Source organism: Podarcis erhardii, assembly GCF_964252035.2.
Source record: "Podarcis erhardii genome assembly, chromosome: 15".
In the NCBI taxonomy this organism is placed as follows: Eukaryota; Metazoa; Chordata; class Lepidosauria; order Squamata; family Lacertidae; genus Podarcis; species Podarcis erhardii.
This window is the reverse complement of record NC_138505.1, coordinates 6,815,139-6,827,785: the sequence shown is the minus strand read 5'-3', so window position 1 is coordinate 6,827,785 and position 12,647 is coordinate 6,815,139. Positions and strand designations below refer to the sequence as shown.

General features: G+C 44.2%; 1 long non-coding RNA gene across 1 annotated transcript in view; it reads right to left on the bottom strand.

Annotated features, from left to right (window-relative positions):
- Window positions 1-2,399: 2,399 nt before the first annotated feature.
- Window positions 2,400-12,647, bottom strand: part of LOC309330179 — a 110,198-nt gene continuing 99,950 nt past the window's right edge. The window contains exon 3 of the long non-coding RNA XR_014151349.1: window positions 2,400-2,428. This is a non-coding gene — a long non-coding RNA (uncharacterized lncRNA). The remainder of the gene's footprint in view (window positions 2,429-12,647) is intronic.

Below are 12,647 nucleotides of genomic sequence, written 5' to 3'. Positions count from 1 at the left end.
AGTTTGGTCAAACTCATGCTGGTAGCTTCAAGAAGACTATCCAACCATCTCGTCCTCTGTCGTCCCCTTCTCCTTGTGCCCTCCATCTTTCCCAACATCAGGGTCTTTTCCAGGGAGTCTTCTCTTCTCATGAGGTGGCCAAAGTATTGGAGCCTCAGCTTCACGATCTGTCCTTCCTTCCAGTGAGCACTCAGGGCTGATTTCCTTAAGAATGGATAGGTTTGATCTTCTTGCAGTCCATGGGACTCTCAAGCGTCTCCTCCAGCACCATAATTCAAAAGCATTGATTCTTCGGCGATCAGCCTTCTTTATGGTCCAGCTCTCACTTCCATACACTTCCATACATCACTACTGGGAAACCACATTAACCAAATCAAATATGTCCAGGCAGGAGCATTGCAATGAGAGGCAGGGATTCTTTGCCTCCCATCTCCTAGTCCTGCACATAATGACATGCTGTAGCCACACAGCAAATTTGGGCAAAAAATCACCCTCCCATGTTGAGTGTGTGCTGAGTGTATGGACCAGACAGGCACACTGGTATTATCAGTCACAAAACCACAGTTCCGTAATGCAACAGGTACTGTAGTGTGAAAGGAACATTAGAAAATGAGATAGAAGCACTAACATTTAAATCAGGAAAACTAACACAACAGTCCCCACCTCTGAATGCACCCAGAGAGAAACTCATCTTAAACCTTCCCCCAAAATCCATCAAAGAACTCTCCTCAACAACAAGCTAATGGTTTTGCCTCGAATTGCACTCGGGGGGGGGGGGGATCAGTTGTTTATTTGTTCATTATTTTTAAAATTTCTATACCACACTTCACCCAAGAATCACAGGATGGTTTACAATATAAAAACAGAAAAATACACACTGCTTTTTTTCTGGGGGGACGAAAGGTGATGCATACTCCTGAACATTTTGTGAATCTTTGTACTTTGTACTTTTGTCCATTAACTGTATTTATTTTTCCCAATTTGAACTATAAAATGGTGATTTTCTTGAGTCAAAATGAGAGTACCCTTAAATATATTTTTTTAGAAAAAAATTACTGAAAATACATAACAGTGACAACAAAAACAATGATTTCCCACCACACACACACACAGAGAGAGAGAGAGAGAGAGAGAGAGAGAGAGAGAGAGAATTTAAAAGGCCACCAAAGGTTATTTGTGGGGCATAGGAATTCATTCTTTTTTTTTTTCTTTTCCAAAATATAGTCTGGCCCCCCAGTAGGTCTGAGGGACAGTGGACCCGCCCCCTGCTGAAAAAGTTTGCTAACCCCTGGCTTAGGTGAAGAGGAATGGTTTTGCCCTGTTGTAATGTAATGAAAGCTACCAGCATGAGTTTGACCAAACTGTGGGAGGCAGTGGAAGATAGGAGTGCCTGGCCTGCTCTGGTCCAGGGGGTCATGACTAAATGACTAAACAACAACAACAATGTAATGAAAGTGCCTGGCAAGCTTCCCTGGGGAGAGTGTTTCACAAATGGGGAACAAACATGGAAAACGCCCATTCTCATGTTGCCACCCTCTGGAGGGGCACACAAAGAAGGTGCTTTGATGATAATGACAAGGTCCAGGTCAATTCATGTGGAGAGAATTTCCCCCCTCTCAAATGAAGCAAGGAATTGGCAACTGCACTACATAGCAGTTTCAAAGCTGCAACCCAAGTGTGGATTTTGTGGGGCAGTTGGACAAAATACCTTCAAAGGCATTTTTAAGCTAACATTCCTCTTTGAGGTAGAGCAGCCAGTGATGCAATAGGCTTTGCTAATGCAAGTCATTAGCAGCTGCTTGCAAAGCACTCAATGCAAAACTGCCTTTATCAAGGGATCCATCTTTGCCTCTCCCTCTAAATCACATCAGTTTTCCCCCCATTGTGATATGCTCTGATAGGTGGAACCCTTTTGATGTCTGATTTGCATGTGATGCTTCTGTGGATTCCATTCAAACACCCTTTGATATTTAATCTGAATGTATCTGATTCCCCAGCTGTGCTGTAATACTGCTTACAGCAGGCATTCTCCAGTGCTGGTGTGGAAAATAGGGACATTCCAGGATCAGCTCTGAAGCCAGGGAGGCTTTCATAATTCTGGTGGTGTCCCTGGAAAATTGGGACACTTGTAGGGTCTGGGAGTTCAATGCGCTATACTTAGGTCTAACTCTGAAGACAGTTTGGAAACTTCAGCTAGTGTGGAATTCAGCAGCCAGGTTGTTCTCCAGAACAAGATGGTTTGAGCATATTACACTGATCCTGTTTAGGGAAGTTTAGGGAAGCTTTTAATATCTGAAGGACTATTGTATTTTAATATTTTGTTGGAAGTCTCCCAGAGTGACTGGGGAAACCCAACCAGATGGGTGGGGTATAAATAATAAATAAATAAATCATCATCATCATCATCATCATCATCATCATCATCATCCTGGTCCGACTGCACTGACTACCAATTAGTTTCTGGGCCCAATTCCAAGTGCTGGTTTTGACCAATATAGCCTTAAACGGATCAGGACCGCAATACCTCAAGCACTGCCTCTTTCCATATGTACCTACCCGGACCCTGAGATCATCTTCTGAGGCCCTCCTTCATGTGTCTCCTCCTTGAGAGGTCTGGAGGGTGACAACTCTTGAATGGGACCTTCTCTGCAGTAGCTCCCCATCTGGTGGAACTTCTCCCCAGTGAAGTTCACCTGGCGTCATCAGAATACACCTTTAGGCCCCAGGCAAAAATGTTCCCTTTTAACCAGGCCTTTGGTTGACCTGATTGGCATCCTATAATATTTTGACATTTGGCTCTTTTGTGGTGTGTGTTTGTTACTGGGTTACTGTTTTTAATTTGGTTTTATATATTATGATCTTTTCTTTGAACTGCCCCGAGACCTCTGGTTATATAAATCCAATTAACAACAACAACAACAAAAACAACTTTTGGAGGGCCACGGGCTCCCTGTCCCTGATTTACATCTCTGTAAGCGTGAGTGGCACTGTGGGCTAAACTGCAGAGCCTAGGGTTTGCTGATCAGAAGGTCGGCGGTTCGAGGCCCTGCGACGGGGTGAGCTCCCATTGCTTGGTTCCAGCTCCTGCCAACCTAGCAGTTCGAAAGCACGTCAAAGTGCAAGTGGATAATTAGGTACCGCTTTGGCGGGAAGGTAAACGGCATTTCCGTGCACTGCTCTAGTTCGCCAGAACTGGCTTAGTCATGCTGGCCACATGACTGTACGCCGGCTCCCTCGGCCAATAAAGCGAGATGAGCGCCGCAACCCCAGAGTCATCCGCTACTGGACCTAATGGTCAGGGGTCCCTTTACCTTTAATTGCATTTAATATGTGACCCCTGATTGATTGTGATATATTCCTACAGCAGTGATGCAGGGAGCTGGTTCCCAGTAGAAGGTCCTGAACTAAACCTCCCATCCTCCATGACTAATGGCCATGCTGTCGGGATGTTGGGCATGCAACATCATGCGCCATGCAATGCCATCCACCCCCTTCTCCAGAAGCTGGCGCCTCTTTGAACTGGTGTGATTCTTACCCCAATCCAATTGACGGCACACAATGTATTTTGGAACTGTGTCAGCTACACTGAGAAACGTTGTTGAGAGACTTACTGCTGTGCTTACTCCCAGAGTTTGTTTGCCTGCACAGGTGCTGCTTGAGTGGGCGTCAGTTTATGGTACAGAAGCGAACCTGGTCCTGGGATGCTTCAGTCGTTTGGAAACCTCCTTATGAAGATTTGATCCACGTAGGAGTTTAATCGAGGTGGATCCTGGTTTCAGGGACTGTCGGCCGAGGGGTAGGGTTCACAAGCCCTCAAGGTTCCTTTGTTCTGCAGAAGTAATGCAATGAATCACTGCAAAGTGTTGTTAATTAGTCAAACTGCAATTAATTGGGATTAAGTAGGGTGAGCAACCATTTCTGATTCTCCTAAACCGGTGAGGAAAATCCAGTGGCGTAGCATGGGTTGTCAGCGCCCGGTGCAAAGCAAGTAATTTGCGCCCCCTAGAGTGAGTGAGCCAGGTAGGGGCAGAGAGCTGCGAGTGCGAGTGCCCCCCCCCCGATGTTGCGCCCGGTGCGGCCAGCCCCCCTGCACCCCCCACGCTACGCTACTGGGAAAATCACCAAGAGGTCCTGGATGAATGAAGAAAGTTGAAATCTGTGAACAGAAATTTTCTGTGTACCACCCTGAGACCTCTGGGTATAGGGTGGTATATAAATTCAATAAAATAAAACAAATCCACCTTACGTCGAGTTGGCACATTGGCCCAGCTTCCTGAGTGTTTTCTGCACTGGACAGGTGAGAAATTAATACTGGTTAACATTTTAACTAAGGCAGATATACTGAAACTATATGAGAATTGGAATGTAGCTATCCTTCGATACGTCACATGTCTCCAAGTTCTGCATTGAAGCTCTCCAACCCCCCCCCCCAAAAAAAAAGAATCCTAGGTTGCATCCAAAGTTGGTCCAGCTTAGAGTAGAAATGAATTGAATTGACTCACTTAGGTCCATTGATCTCTACATACAAAATACCCACTGTGGACAAAATACACAATTTTATTACCTACTGTTATTGCTGCATTTCTATCCCACCTTTCCTTCAAGCTCAAGGCGGTCCACATGGTTCTCCCTCCCTCCCTCCTTCCTCCCACTCTATTTTATCCTGTGAGGTAGGTAAGGCTAAGGTACTAATGTTCATGTAGGCATCTGTATAGGACTAGCATTTATAGGCAATATGTTAAAATGTAGCAAGGACAATGAGTTCCTCAGACCACTGCCTAAGAGTCGTTGGGTCTTTATCCTTTCAGGCTCAAAGTACCTGATTGACTACAAGGGCTCACAAAAACCATTTTTGTTGTCCTGGTTCTGATAGAAATATAGTTTAAAAGCGCATGTTGTTTAGTCATGACGCCATGGACCAGAGCACGCCAGGCACTCCTGTCTTCCACTGCCTCCCGCAGCTTGGTCAAACTCATGTTCGTAGCTTCGAGAACACTGTCCAACCATCTCGTCCTCTGTCTTCCCCTTCTCCTTGTGCCCTCCATCTTTCCCAGCATCAAGGTCTTTTCCAGGGAGTCTTCTCTTCTCATGAGGTGGCCAAAGTCTTGGAGCCTCAGCTTCAGGATCTGTCCTTCCAGTGAGCACTCAGGGCTGATTTCCTTCAGAATGGAGAGGTTTGATCTTCTTGCAGTCCATGGGACTCTCAAGAGTCTCCTCCAGCACCAGAATTCAAAACATCAATTCTTCGGCAATCGGCCTTCTTTATGGTCCAGCTCTCACTTCCATACATCACTACTGGGAAAACCATAGCTTTAACTATATGGACCTTTGTTGGCAAGGTGATGTCTCTACTTTTTAAGATGCTGTCTAGGTCTGTCATTGCTTTTCTCCCAAGAAGCAGGCGTCTCTTAATTTTGTGGCTGCTGTCACCATCTGCAGTGATCATGGAGCCCAAGAAAGTAAAATCTCTCACTGCCTCCATTTCTTCCCCTTCTATTTGCCAAGAGGTGATGTGACCAGTGGCCATGATTTTTGTTTTTTTTGATGTTGAGCTTCAGACCATATTTTGAGCTCTCCTCTTTCACGCTCATTAAAGGGTTCTTTAATTCCTCCTCACTTTCTGCCATCAAGGTTGTGTCATCTGCATATCTGAGGTTTAAAAATACATGAACATCTGCAAACATCAGTGATTTTGTCGGTACAAAATTGATATGGACAACAACTTTTGACTCAGTTAGGCATTTTCAGCATTAAGCCTCCAACATCTATCAGTATTGGACAATGCCTTCCTGTAGAGACATTGTTAGAGTCTAAGATACCCAAAGCATTATTCTTTGCTAGAGCAACCATGTCCGTTTGTGCTGTAGTTTGCTCCCATTAAGTCTTCTTCTTTGGTTAGCGTGTGGTGCTGATTAACGCCAAGGTCACAGGTTTGGCCCCCGTATGGGACAACTGCATATTCCTGCATTGCAGGGGGTTGGATGAGATGATCCCCAGGGACCCTTCCAGCTCTCCTCCTCCTCCTCCTCTGCCATGTCACCATCATGCTTTGGACTCCAGCTCTCATCATCTCTGTCTATTTGCCATGGTGACTGAGGATTCTGGGAGTTGTAGTCCAACAACATAGGGAGAGCACCACATTTACTTACTCTGGTTAAAACAATCAATGGCTTCCTGGACGGTGCTTCCACTAGACAGCCATTAGCAGCCTGAAAACTCATTCAGAGTGAGTTACCAATGGTTTGGTTGGAGGACAGGTGATAGAGGCATGGTGATGATATTATTATTATTATTATTATTATTATTATTATTATTATTATTCAGGTAAGAGCCTGGCAATTTTGGAACTCAGATGGAGATGTTGGCTTCTTCTCAACATTCTGGGCATAGGGGACTTTTAGCCCTCGAGATGTTGCTGAGGTACAACTCCCATCAGCCCTACCAAGCATGGCTAATCGTGGTGGATGGAGATTCAGGGACATCTGGTGGACCAAAGTTTCCTAACACCTGATTTATGCAGGCTCCTTGCCTGTGGATAATTTTCAGCCCTTTGGTGCCATCTGCTGCCCACACTGGGTCATTTTTCAGTGGTAGAGCAACTGCTTTGCCTGCTGAGAACCAGAGGTTCAACCGTCAGCATCTCCAGGTTGGACTGAGAGAAGATGATCCCGAAACCCTGGGAAGCCATTGCCAGTCAGTGTAAATGATGGATAGTTAGATGAATCTTCTTCTTCTTCTTCTTCTTCTTCTTCTTCTTCTTCTTCTTCTTCTTCTTCTTCTCCTCCTCCTCCTCCTCCTCCTCCTCCTCCTCCTCCTCCTCCTCCTCCTGCTCCTCCCCCTCCTCCTTTTACAATGGCAACAAAAGAGCAAGGGAGGAGACTGGGAAAGGGGAACAGGGAATAAGAGACTAAGAACTTATCCCCACCATCTCAAAATGTGCCTTGTAGGTTGGCTTTTCCTTCATTTTTAAAAGGCAGGAACCACATGACTTTTTAACTTATTGGATGTATATGATTCTTTTCTAGAATAAAATCCAGGTTTCAGCTAATTGGCAGCAATGCAAAAAAGTTTCCTAAATTGATTACATGTCACTGTGCCATGTAATGTATATCTGTATATCTGAAGGAGTGTCTCCACCCCCATCGTTCAGCCTGGACAGTGCTGAGGGCTTTCTGCCAGTTCCCTAAGAGCAAGAAGTGAAGTTACAGGGAACCAGGCAGAGGACCTTCTCGGTAGTGGCGCCCGCCCTATGGTACGCCCTCCTGTCAGATGTCAGTGAAATAAATAACTATATAGCTTTTAGAAGACATCGGAAGGCAGCCCTGTATTGGGAAGTTTTTAATGTTTGACGTTTTATTATGTTTTTATATGTGTTGGAAGCTGCCCAGAGTGGCTAGGGAAACCCAGCCAGATGGGTGGGGTACAAATAATAAAACTTGTTGTTATTTAGGGTTGCCATTTGTATGGAATTTGCCGGACATATCCAGAATACCGCAGTCTGCAGCGGTGCCCAGGTGGAAATCAGCAAAAATGTCCATGGAAATCCGAACGTATGGTGACCCAGGTTGGAAGTTTTGTTTTTGCCAAGTTCCCATAAAAATAGCACAAAAACGTCTTTTTGTGTGTGACAACTTTTCTGTCTGGATTTTCACTTTTTGAAATATGGCAACCCTATTGTTATTGTTATTAGTTCATTGTTTTGCTATTGTTATTATTGTTATTTAGGTGTTGTCATCTTTCCCTACACCTCATTCTTAAATACTGTGGTTTCCCAGGTTTCTGAATATGCTCCCCTGGACCACAAAATATGGGGGATGCCTGTCATCCTATATATAATATTATGGCAAGATTGTTCAGTTCGTTTAGAACGTTCTTATCTATCCTCTGAATAAATGCTGTGAAATGAGAGTTTAGTAGAAAATCCTCTCAATTAGTAAATCTCTCTCCAAACAATGAATCATATTAAAGTCATCTCAGACATTGACAATTTGTCTTTCCACCCAAGATGTTTTAACAACACACAGCTATAAATTCCAAACTTGATAGAATTGCTGCAGTAAAAAAACCACACCAATGTCAGGTTGCCTGTCCTCAGACGCTCTCTGAAATCACAGTGCTGCACGTATTGTTCTTTAAGAATTTAAACACCTTCCATTCTTGAAAGGAAGTGTTGTGTAGTGGTTAGGGTGTTACTTCAGAAAGGAAGGCATCTGGATTCAACTTCCCACTCAACCATAAATCTTGCTGGGTAACAATAGCTAGTTACCCTAAGAGCCCACCAACACTATACATTTAAAGCAGCATCATAACACTTTAGATAGTCATGGCTTTCCATAAAGAATCCTAGGAACCTGCCATTTGTTCAGGGTGCTGAGAATTGTTAGGAAACCTCATTCCTCTCCCAGAGTTCCCTGGGGAGAGAGGTCATACCCTCCAGCATTTCTCTGATGAAAATAGAGATAATCAAATTACTTTAATAGTGGCTGAATTTTTGAGTGATGTCCATGTAGAAAGACTGGGCCATTATAAAGAGATTTAGTGGTTCTTAATTGATTGGTGATATAGTAGCAGTGGCGTAGCGTGGGTTATCAGCACCCGGGGCAAGGCAAGTAATTTGCGCCCCCTAGCCCATGGATTTGCGCCCCCTAACCCGTGGATTTGTGCCCCCTAACCCGTGGATTTCCCTAACCCCCAGATGTTGCGCCCGGTGCGGCCGGCCCCCCCTGCACCCCCCATGCTACGCCACTGTATAGTAGTATTGTATTGTATTACTTATGTAAATTGATTTTCTCTGGAGTTTAAGATCTGACTGGGACAAACTTTGTTATGTTGAGCTTGTATTTTGCACAATTTGTATACAGTGTCTGTTTGATAATATGTGGTTTGCTATGCCTAATAAAGGATGTGTTGTTGTTGGAAATAGAGATGGCCTATTCCATACCCTCCAACATTTCTCAGATGAAAATAGAGATGGCCTATTCCATACCCTCCGACATTTCTCAGATGAAAACAGGGGCATCCTAAGGAAAAGCAGGACATTCTGGGATCAAATCAGAAACTGGGATAGCTTCTGTAAATCTGGGACTGTCCTTCGAAAATAGGGACACTTGGAGTGCTAAACCACTGTTGGAATTGTAACTGTGAGGGAAATAGGGGTGTTCTAATGCAGGGCTGCTATACGTCCAGATTTTCCTGGACATTACCAGAATTTCAGAGGTGGATGTCCAGGGAGAATTTTATTTCTGAAAGGTGGTGATCTTTTTTGGTGGTTTCCTAAAAAAAGGCTCAACAATTTTGGGGCCTTCCTAAAAACAGCTCAACAACTTTTGGGGTGTCCTGGTTTTAACTTTTTGAAATACGGCAACCCTACCTAATAGCTCTCATCACCACTAACAAACTACAGTTCCCAAGGTTCTTTGGGAGATACAATGACTGTCTAAAGGGGGATTATCAGAAAGAATGATACTTTTAGGCTCAGCAATTAGCTTTTCAATGTCTAACCCAATTCAAGATGAGTCAGCAACTTTAACCGCCCCCCCCCCCCATTTAGATGTAATAACAAATAGTAAAATAAAATCTGAATATGTGAGATGGACAAATCAGTCAATTTTGGTTTCTTTCAGTTTCTCATTTTTCCAGTCTAAAATTCAGCTATTCACATTTCCAGCAGTTTTGTGGCACTTAAAAAAATAATAACTTTAAAAAATCTTGTGAAAATTCACCAGCAATTTATTGCAATTTTCTACCAATGTACACATTCTCACTTGCAGTTTTTCCTAACCTATGCATATTTTTTGCAAGGGGTTCCCCCCCCCAAAAAGAAAATATAATGCATTTTCATAGCTTATTTATTTAAATAATTATAGACTGCACTTTATATTTAAAAATATGGTAAGGTGATGTGCAACAGACAAAGTTACTTTGATCAAACCCTATGGAAAAACATAAGAAATTGCATCACAAAATAAATAAATAAATAAATAAATAAATAAATAAATAGCATAAATAAAAACTGCTTGGGGATTCGTGTTCCAATGCTCTGTTTTAATAACACTGTTGTTCTTTAACATTATTTCATAATACATGCATTTTATGCACACTTTCCCCTAATATACACATTTTGGTCTCCATTCCTTGGCAGCAGAAATGGGTGATGGACTAAACCATGGGCAGGCAACCTAAGGCCCAGGGGCCGGATGTGGCCCAATCACCTTCTCAATTCGGCCCGCGGACGGTCTGGGAACCAGCATATTTTTACAAGAGTAGAATGTGTTCTTTTATTTAAAATGCATCTCTGGGTTATTTGTGGGGCCTTCCTGGTGTTTTTACAAGAGTAGAATGTGTTCTTTTATTTAAAATGCATCTCTGGGTTATTTGTGGGGCCTTCCTGGTGTTTTTACATGAGTAGAATGTGTGCTTTTATTTAAAATGCATCTCTGGGTTATTTGTGGGGCATAGGAATTCGTTCTCCCCCCCCCCCCAAAAAAAAAATATAGTCTGGCCCCCCACAAGGTCTGAGGGACAGTGGATCCCCTGCTGAAAAAGTTTGCTGACCCCTGGACTAGACAAATCCATGGAGGAGAAGACTATCAGTGCCTACTTATGAATGGTGCATTTTGAAAGATAATTGCTTGTTGGCTCACTTGTTGGTTCCAGAAGTGTGAATTTGTTAGTTTCCAACTGAAATTCATACAATACTCAATTTATTTTGCATTCCTATTTCAAGAAATGGGGAAGGGGATGTGATCCTCCATTGCCTGGGAAGCAAGAGATCATAACTCCTTCTTTTGGGAGCAGGTTGAACTTCCCCTGACTCTGTTGACCTCACCGCTGAACCACCATTTAAGAATCACAAGCAATTGCACACCCAGGAAATTGGGCTGCGATGTGACGAAGGCTGTTCTGACTCTGACGTGGACAAAAGAATCACTTCGGGAGCATTCGACCCGCAGGAAGGACCCCACCTATGGGGTGCACGGTGATGAAGAGCCAATGAGCAAAGGAAGGTGAACAGCTACAAATAATGAAATCACTTCTTGAAACAACTTTTGGGTGTTGCATGTAGAAAAATGTTGTTCGCAGCTAATTAGAGCTTAATGAAAAGAAAGTGCACCTCCCCTCTAGGATGATATAAAAAGCCAGAAGATCCTGAGCAAAACTATCAACTTCTCTCGACTCTTGAGATATCCCACTCGAGTTCTTCTCATTGCAGAACCTGGTAAGTTTCGCTTATATACTTCCTAACTTTGCACAGAACCTCTTGGTGATTTCTCCCCTCTCTAAATTTGCCTTTGCCTTTCTTTCCTCCGGGTTGCTGTTGGTTCATCGATTTTGAAAAAATGGCTTTATCCCATGTTTGTCCTACTCAGAATGGACCATTGACGATCATGGACATGAGCCACTTAGGTTCATTAATTCCAGGGGGTCTGATCTTAGATGCAACCCAAAGTCATCCATATTCTCGGCAGAGGATCTTTCCTATCTTTTGCTAGTTGCCAAAGGGTAGAAACTAAATGTGCATTTTGGAGAGTGGAGCTCTCTTGTGCTGGGGTCCTGCTTGCAGGTTTCCCATAGGTATCTGGGTGACCACTGTGTGAACAAGATGCTGGACTAGATGAGCTATTGGCCTGATCCAACAGTGCTCTTCTGGTTTTTCTTATAGGAGTAGACCAAGGATGTCTAACTGGTCGACCACGATTGACTGGTCGATCCCTGGGAGGTTTGACCTGAACCCCCCCCCCAAAGGGATAGATCACTGCCAGTTTTATTCTGTGAGTAGATCACAGTCTCTTGGGAGATGGACGTCCATGGATTAGACAAATTCATGGAGGATAAGCCATAATGGCTGTGTTCTGCCACCGCTGTTGGAGGCAGTATGTCTCTGAAAATGAGTTGCTGCGAATCACTAGTGGGGACAGTTGCAGTTGCATTCTGGTCCTGCTTACAGGTTGCCCGGATAAGTTGGGCCTCATCCAGTTGGCCAGTGTGGTGTAGTGGTTAAGAGTGGTAGACTCGTAATCTGGTGAAGCGGGTTCGCGTCTCTGCTCCTCCACATGCAGCTGCTGGGAGACCTTGGGCTAGTCACACGTCTCTGACGTCTCTCAGCCTCACTCACCTCACAGAGTGTTTGTTGTGGGGGAGGAAGGGAAAGGAGAATGTTAGCTGCTTTGAGACTCCTTTGGGTAATGATAAAGTGGGATATCAAATCCAAGCTCTTCTTCTTATTATTATGTTCTCTCAGCAGTTCCTAATGTTCCCATGATCTGTATTTCTCAGATCCTAACTCCCACTCTAATCTCTTCCTTTAGATCCAGGCACCACTCCTGCAAAGATGTCTTGTGGAAGGAACGAATGCTATGCCAGCTGCCCTGCCTCCACCGTCACGATTCAGCCACCTCCCTTTGTCCTGACCATCCCAGGGCCAGCTCTCTACTGCCCTGACCAACCACTTTGCATCGAGCAGTGCAACCCTTGTGCTGCCATCCAATCCAGTGAGGAGGTAGCTCGTGGTGGATACAGCTCCGTCTCCACTGGTTACACCTCCTCAAGCCGCCAGTCTCAGAAGTCGCTGCCCAGAACCCAGAAGGAAAGCAGCTCTAGCCGACGTTTCTAGACCCAGGAACCACAGGATGAAGATGATGGAAAGC